Consider the following 7,289-nt stretch of genomic DNA (forward strand, 5'->3'; position numbering starts at 1 on the left):
TACAGGGGAAACAACTCTGTAGCTCAGTCACAAATCGCCCTGATGTCTCCTGCTACTGCAACAGATATGATTTCATTTCGGGAAATGATAAATTAGATAATTATCATATTTGACACATACCCGTGAAGATGAGTTACGTCCCTTTGGAGAAGACACCAACATTCCTGTAGTCTCCGAGTATTTGCTTTAAATATCAAAATCAAGGCAACCTGGCAACCTAAAAAGGACATTTGGTAATGTGTGAACACTCTGTGGATACGTTATGAACAAAACATGGAGGATCTAGCAACATACAGAGCTAGAATCGGAACCTTTTGTCATCCACCCGGGACCCGCCAAGTCAGCCACGTTGACAGGTGCACGCCATACACAACATGTCATGATAACTCAGATATGCCGTATCGCATTATGATATGCACTTTGCTGCTGACTGCGCACCTTTCGTTGTCCGCATTACTGATCAGTAATCAATATGTATTTTTGAATCTGATATTTGATCACTTCACGGCGACAGAAACTACATTCTTTTGTGTCTCATGTGACGTCACCAACCCGAGTTGTGACCTAGTTTTGTCACCGAATCTTGCCTCACCTGCACGTGAAAAGTGTTTCCTTGGGGGTGACGCGATTCCCGTGGGAGTCATAACACAGCTCCTACTGTGCTCTAACGATATAGAGACAAATCCAGGCCCAATAACTCTCCAAGAAGTACAGGAGAAAATACTGGCAGAAATAGGGAGCATGAAATCGGAGTTACGAAACGTCAAAGCAGATTTAAGCACACAAATTTTAGAACTCCACACTATCAGTTCTAAATGTGAAAAACTGGAGGAATCTGTTACAGAATTACATCGTGATCTAAACACTATGAAACAGAACCATGATATAATGTATGATGACAATGATGCACTTTCAGGCAAGGTGGATACTGTGTTTGATCAGATGTCAAAAATTGATCACGAACTAGATAGACTTGAGTCCTATAGCAGACGTGATAATATCCTCATCCACGGAATACCGGAAGCTGCAGGCGATGAAAAATCAATGGCATGTAAAGATACTGTGTTATCCGTCCTCAATGAACATGCTAAATTCAAAACGTGGCAACCATTGGACATAATACGTGCGCACAGACTTGGCGTTAAACGTGTAAATGCAAATCGCCCTCGCCCAATGATTGCTAAGCTACACTCGTCTGACGACAAAGTTCGTACATTGAAAGCGAGACCCACATTCAAGGAAGGGGGACTCGGAATTTCTAGTGACCTAACGTCACGTCAACGTCAACAGCTTCAGGCACTTAAGGGAACAAACACTTTCGGGTATTTCAAAGATGGTCGTTTGGTAACAAAACCCCGCACCATGGAAACAACATCAACAACGTTTAGCACTTCAAACACGACACGAGGAAGCCGATCTTTTCATAGAAGAACGGATGGAACAACAGTGTCACATGCTTCTATCAGCTAGGATATCGGCCGAGGCCCGGATAGTTTTTCACAAGATCCTAACACTATCAACACCGGTGTTACGTTAAACGCTGATTGTCCAAGCGAAACATTCACCTTTCTAAGTTGGAATATTAATGGACTTCGAAACAAAATTGATGATGCTGATTTTATATCATACTTACAACAATTTAAAATAGCATGTCTTGTGAAAACTTTTGTCGACTGTAGTTTTGATAATAGCTGGTTAGTTGGTTATGATATCTATTATAGTCCAGCAATAAAATTATCTGACTACGGAAGGCTGTCAGGTGGTATTTGTGTATGTGTCCATCAATCCGTCAGTAAATTTTGTAAGTTAATTAAATCAGATGTAGATAATCTCCTGTGCTTGAACATATCAAAAGTGTTACTTACAATTGACAAGAACGTAAACTTGCTATGTACATACATACCACCAGCTGGTTCGCCGTATTATAACCATGCGGTCTCAAATTGTTGTATTGATCATCTTGAAGAGTTTATGTTAGATAATCAGTCGCAGCTTAAAGATTCTATCAATGTAGTCTGTGGAGATATGAATGCTCGTACTGGTCAACAAAACAATCCTCTAGTCGATATACAAAACGATTTTGTTCATAGTAACTGTTCATACCCAGAAGATGAAAACGTATGTGTTGGAGATCGGAAATCCCATGACACCGTTATAAATAAATTTGGTCAGATACTGCTAGATATGTTGTATACATTTCAGTTGTTCATTGTCAATGGGAGAGTGTATGGGGATACCCTTGGAGAATTTACCTATTGTGGAAACCAAGGTGCGAGCGTTAATGATTATTTTATATGTTCCCCCGATTTCTTCGATTATATTAAGATGTTGAATATTGGCGATCGTCTAGAATCTGATCATTTACCTTTGGAATTGACCTGTAAGTTCCCTCATATGAATCAAACACATACCAAATTAATATATGAGGGTGTCACTAAGAAGAAACTAATATGGAATGAAGAACTTTCGAACAACTTTCTAAGCAAACTACAAGAAAGTATAACATATTTTAAACAGTTACTTCTAGATAAACTTGATAACAATATTGAGGGGGCAATTGATGACTTTGTTGAAATTATGCTAACTTCAGCAGCTTGTATGAGAAAAGAATTAAAACTGAACATGGATAAAACTAAAACTTTTAATACTGGATGTAGAATCGCAAGGCGTAACGCCCGCAAAGCGCTGCGAAGATTTAGAACAACCCGTACTAGTCTTGACAGAAAAAAATATTGCGAAAGCAGGAATAAATATAAAGGTTGCTGTCGGAAATACAAATTCGATATGCGTAGACATAGACAAGACAAACTGAAAAAGTCTATTAACGACCCTTCAGCGTTCTGGAAACAAGTACGATCTCTTAAGAATAGATCTTCTGCTACAGATGACATAACAAAGTCGCAGTGGCTTAGTCATTTTAAGAAGGTTTTTTCAAATGATGCAATATTCACTATGGCAACTGATGATATGCAAAATGATTTTAGTGAAAGCTACACGGATGTTGATGAAGTTCTGCTAGATTCACCCATTGTTGAAAACGAAATATTAGATGCGATAAATCACCTCAAGAAGGGAAAAGCAGCTGGTCCTGATGATGTAGTTATCGAAATGTTGAAGTGTTCTAAGTTTGAAGTTATGCCTTTTCTTTGCAAATGTTTTAATAAGCTATTTGAAAAGGGTGTTTTCCCAAGCAATTGGTCATGTTCTATAATAATCCCCCTGCATAAAAAAGGAGACAGGAGTGACCCAGATAACTATAGAGGCATTTCATTAATGAGCATTTTAGGAAAAGTATTTACTACAATATTAAACAATAGAATTTCAAAATGGGCGACCATGCCTGATAAGATTCCTGAATTTCAAGCTGGCTTCAGAAAAAGTTATTCCACCGTAGATCATGTATTTACACTATATGCACTTATTCAAAAAACCTTGTCACGGCGTAAGCATAAACTGTATGTAGCATTTGTAGATTTTAAAAAGGCTTTTGATTCTGTCAATCGCTTTAAGCTATGGACATGTCTACGAAAAACTGGTTTACGTGGGAAAATGTTTACTATTCTAAAATCAATGTATTCTAATGTGAGATCATGTGTTCGTTGTGGGGATAGTTTAACAGATTTCTTTGATTGTCCTTTGGGCCTAAGACAAGGCTGTATTTTGAGTCCGATCTTATTTTCATTTTTCATTAATGAATTATATTACGAAATAGCTGCCAGTGGTAAACATGGTATCCAAATGTTCCCAGATTGGATAGAAATACTAATGCTACTTTTCGCAGATGATGTCATTTTAGTGTCAGATACTGTTGTCGGTCTTCAAAGGCAATTAAATATTTTAAGTACGTACACCAAAGAATGGAAATTATCCGTAAACTTGGAAAAAACTAAAATTGTGATCTTCAGAAAAGGTGGTCCAATAGCGTCGAAAGAGAGATGGTCATTCGATGGTCAGTTAGTCAATATAGTAGATCACTACACTTATTTAGGAATCTGGTTCTCACACACAATGAATTGGAAAAAATGTGCCCTTGACTTGTCCTTGCGTGCAAAGAAAGCTTTAATAAGTGTAATGTCTATTTCTCATAAAGTGGGATCGATGTCACCTAATATCTTCTTTAAGCTTTTCGATACCCAGATACAACCAATTTTATTGTATGGTTCTGAAGTATGGGGATTTCAACGTTATGACTGTTTAGAGAAGGTTCATTTATTAGCATGTAAAAAGTTTCTTTGTGTCGGATCTTCTACACCAAATTGCATGGTTTATGGTGAATGTGGTAGATACCCATTATATATTAATTCTCAGATCAGATGTTTAAAATACTGGTTTAAAATTCTTCATATGCATGAACAACGTCTCCCCAAATTAGCCTATAACATGCTTCTACATTTAGATAACATGGGAAAGAATACTTGGACATCGCATATAAGAAATCTTTTATTTTCGCATGGTTTTGGTTTTATATGGCTATGTCAGTCAGTTGGAAATGTAAATATGTTTCTTAATGAATTTCGGAATCGGTCTATAAATATGTTCTACCAAGAATGGCACTCCACTTTAGAGGATAGTTCGCGTTATGAATATTACAAAACTTTCAAGACTTTACTTCAACCAGAAATATATTTATCAGTACTCACTACGGAAAACTTAAGAAAACAGTTAATTAAATATCGACTTGGTTTGCTAGACCTATTTGTAAATGAAGGAAGAAAACTGTCCATTGAAAAAGTGAAAAGAATTTGTCCATTGTGTAAGCTAGAGATAGAAAATGAAATTCATTTTGTGTTTGTCTGTCCATTTTACAATGATCTCCGAAAGAAATATATAAAAGATTATTTAATAGCAATGTCACCGATAAACGCCTTTGTAGTTATGCTGACGACAAAGAACGAATCAAATATATTAAATCTTTCTCTTTATATTAAGCATGCATTAGCCAAAAGAAATGAATTAATCAAACAACGTGTATATCCCAATGTGTAACAAATGTAATTGTATCTACATGCGTAACTCTTTCTTGTATATGGGCCGGTGGCCTTTTGTACAATAAACTTCTTTGACTTTGATCCGGACTAGAATTGGTCTTCAGCAACTAATGCTTGCAGTAAGAAGCGACTAATGGCATCTGGTGGTCCTACTCGCTGACCGGGCATTGCATCACAGCCCATGGTTTTGACTGTACCATCCACATGCACATCCTCTCTACACAACCCAGTCACATCTGGTGATTGTGACACACATCCACTCCACACAACCTAGTCACATCTGGTGATGGTGACACACATCCACTCCACACAACTCGGTCACACCTTGTGATGGTGACACACATCCACTCCACACACCCCAGTCACATCTGGTGATGGTGACGCACATCCTCTCTACACAACCCAGTCACATCTCGAGATGGTGACACACATCCACTCTACACAACCCAGTCACATCTGGTGATGGTGACACACATCCACTCTACACAACCCAGTCACATCTGGTGATGGTGACACACATTCACTCTACACAACCCAGTCACATCTGGTGATGGTGACACACATCCACTCTACACAACCCAGTCACACCTTGTGATGGTGACACACATCCACTCTACACAACCCAGTCACATCTGGTGATGGTGACACACATCCACTCTACACAACCCAGTCACATCTGGTGATGGTGACACACATCCACTCTACACAACCCAGTCAGATCTGGTAATGGTGACACACATTCACGTTTTACTTTTACCTGACGGGTCTTACACCCTGTAGAGTCTGGACAGACACAGACACATGTACTTTATTCATATTCAGATATTTCTGCACTTGAACCCAACATACGTATATTCAATCAACATGTTTTTAGTTTTTTTTAAACATGTAAATGCGCTAAAACTGGGCCGTGAGTTGATTGTCTGGTCAAGATTCGGTTGTGTACTGGCCGCCGTCGTATATCAGGAGTCCTATTGTGCAGCGTCAGGCAACAAATACCGCATTCGACGTAATAAGCGCCCTGGCCGCTCTCAAAATTAGAAATAGGGGGCTCTTGTTAGAATAAAATTTTGGTGAAAAAAAAACAGTTGAAAGATCGTAAACTTTGTGGTGTATGCTTACAGTCTGAAATGATACAAAAGAAAAGTCTGTGCGTATTATACACGACAGATATATTATTCCAGAATTTAATTGCTGATAATTAAGGGTGCATATAACACGCGAGTGCGTATGAAACACGAATAAATAAGTCTTGTGTACATTAAGGGTTGCTAATTGGGATTGTTCACTTGCCAATATATTAGCAAATATCAATTATCAGCGAAATCTGGAGCTGGCGTGAACACAATCCATCACATATCTTAAATCCGTGTTTCAGTTCAGTCCCTGGCCTAACAGGTATGCAAGTCTATGCGTCATTATGTACACCGATACCTGTCGACACGTCTTGTTCTCGCCATTTGTTTCAATTTGTGATCATGGGAATGAATACGATAAAATGAAACGAACACGAAAAAATGCATGGGAGAACACTACAGAAGGGCGATAACTCTATTTGCTTTGTTACGTTAACAGAACGGCCCGAGTGGATCTTGGGAAGTGGCATTTACTCCACATGTCGCCTCTTACGGCAAGCACGAGTTGAAGACTGAAGGCCTTGTCTCTACCCGAATCTTCGCGGGTCAAAACAGGAAGGCCTGATGAACAATCACTCGAGCCTGACGACCCGATCCCCTTTTGCCAGGGTTTTCTACATGCATATAGGTGACATGTTCTACCGGGGAATTCCCACGGGGTAGCTAGATAGAAGAATACATACATTAAAGTCCATGATTTGGCCCTTTTTCAACATAGGCATGTGTTTTGAAAAGGGTTATTTCATAGCTGGGTTTCAGGCATACAATGGGTACAATGTGTGAAGCCCATTTCTGGTGTCCCCCGCCGTGATATTGCTGGAATATTGCTAAAAGCGGCATAAAACCATACTCACTCACTCAGGCATACAATTTTGCCCATAATAACATATTCAAGTGTTTTCAAAACCCACTAAAAGAACAATATGACAAAAACAAAAACACTCATTAGGGTGAGTTGGTCTGGACAAATAAATGACTTTCACGCCATCAAGACGAATTATTGCTTTCGGATTTATATCCAGTTTGCATTTCATCAGTACGATTTGGGATGACACAGCCACTTGGTGTCCTTCAGTCGGGGGTGCTCCTATTTCTAAAGGCCTTTTGACCCGTCAAGATCTCGGGTAGAATAGTTCTTCAGTAACCCATGCTTGCCGTAAAAGGC

Source organism: Haliotis cracherodii, unplaced genomic scaffold, assembly GCF_022045235.1.
Source record: "Haliotis cracherodii isolate W230 unplaced genomic scaffold, xgHalCrac1.p SCAF_3, whole genome shotgun sequence".
NCBI lineage: Eukaryota > Metazoa > Mollusca > Gastropoda > Lepetellida > Haliotidae > Haliotis > Haliotis cracherodii.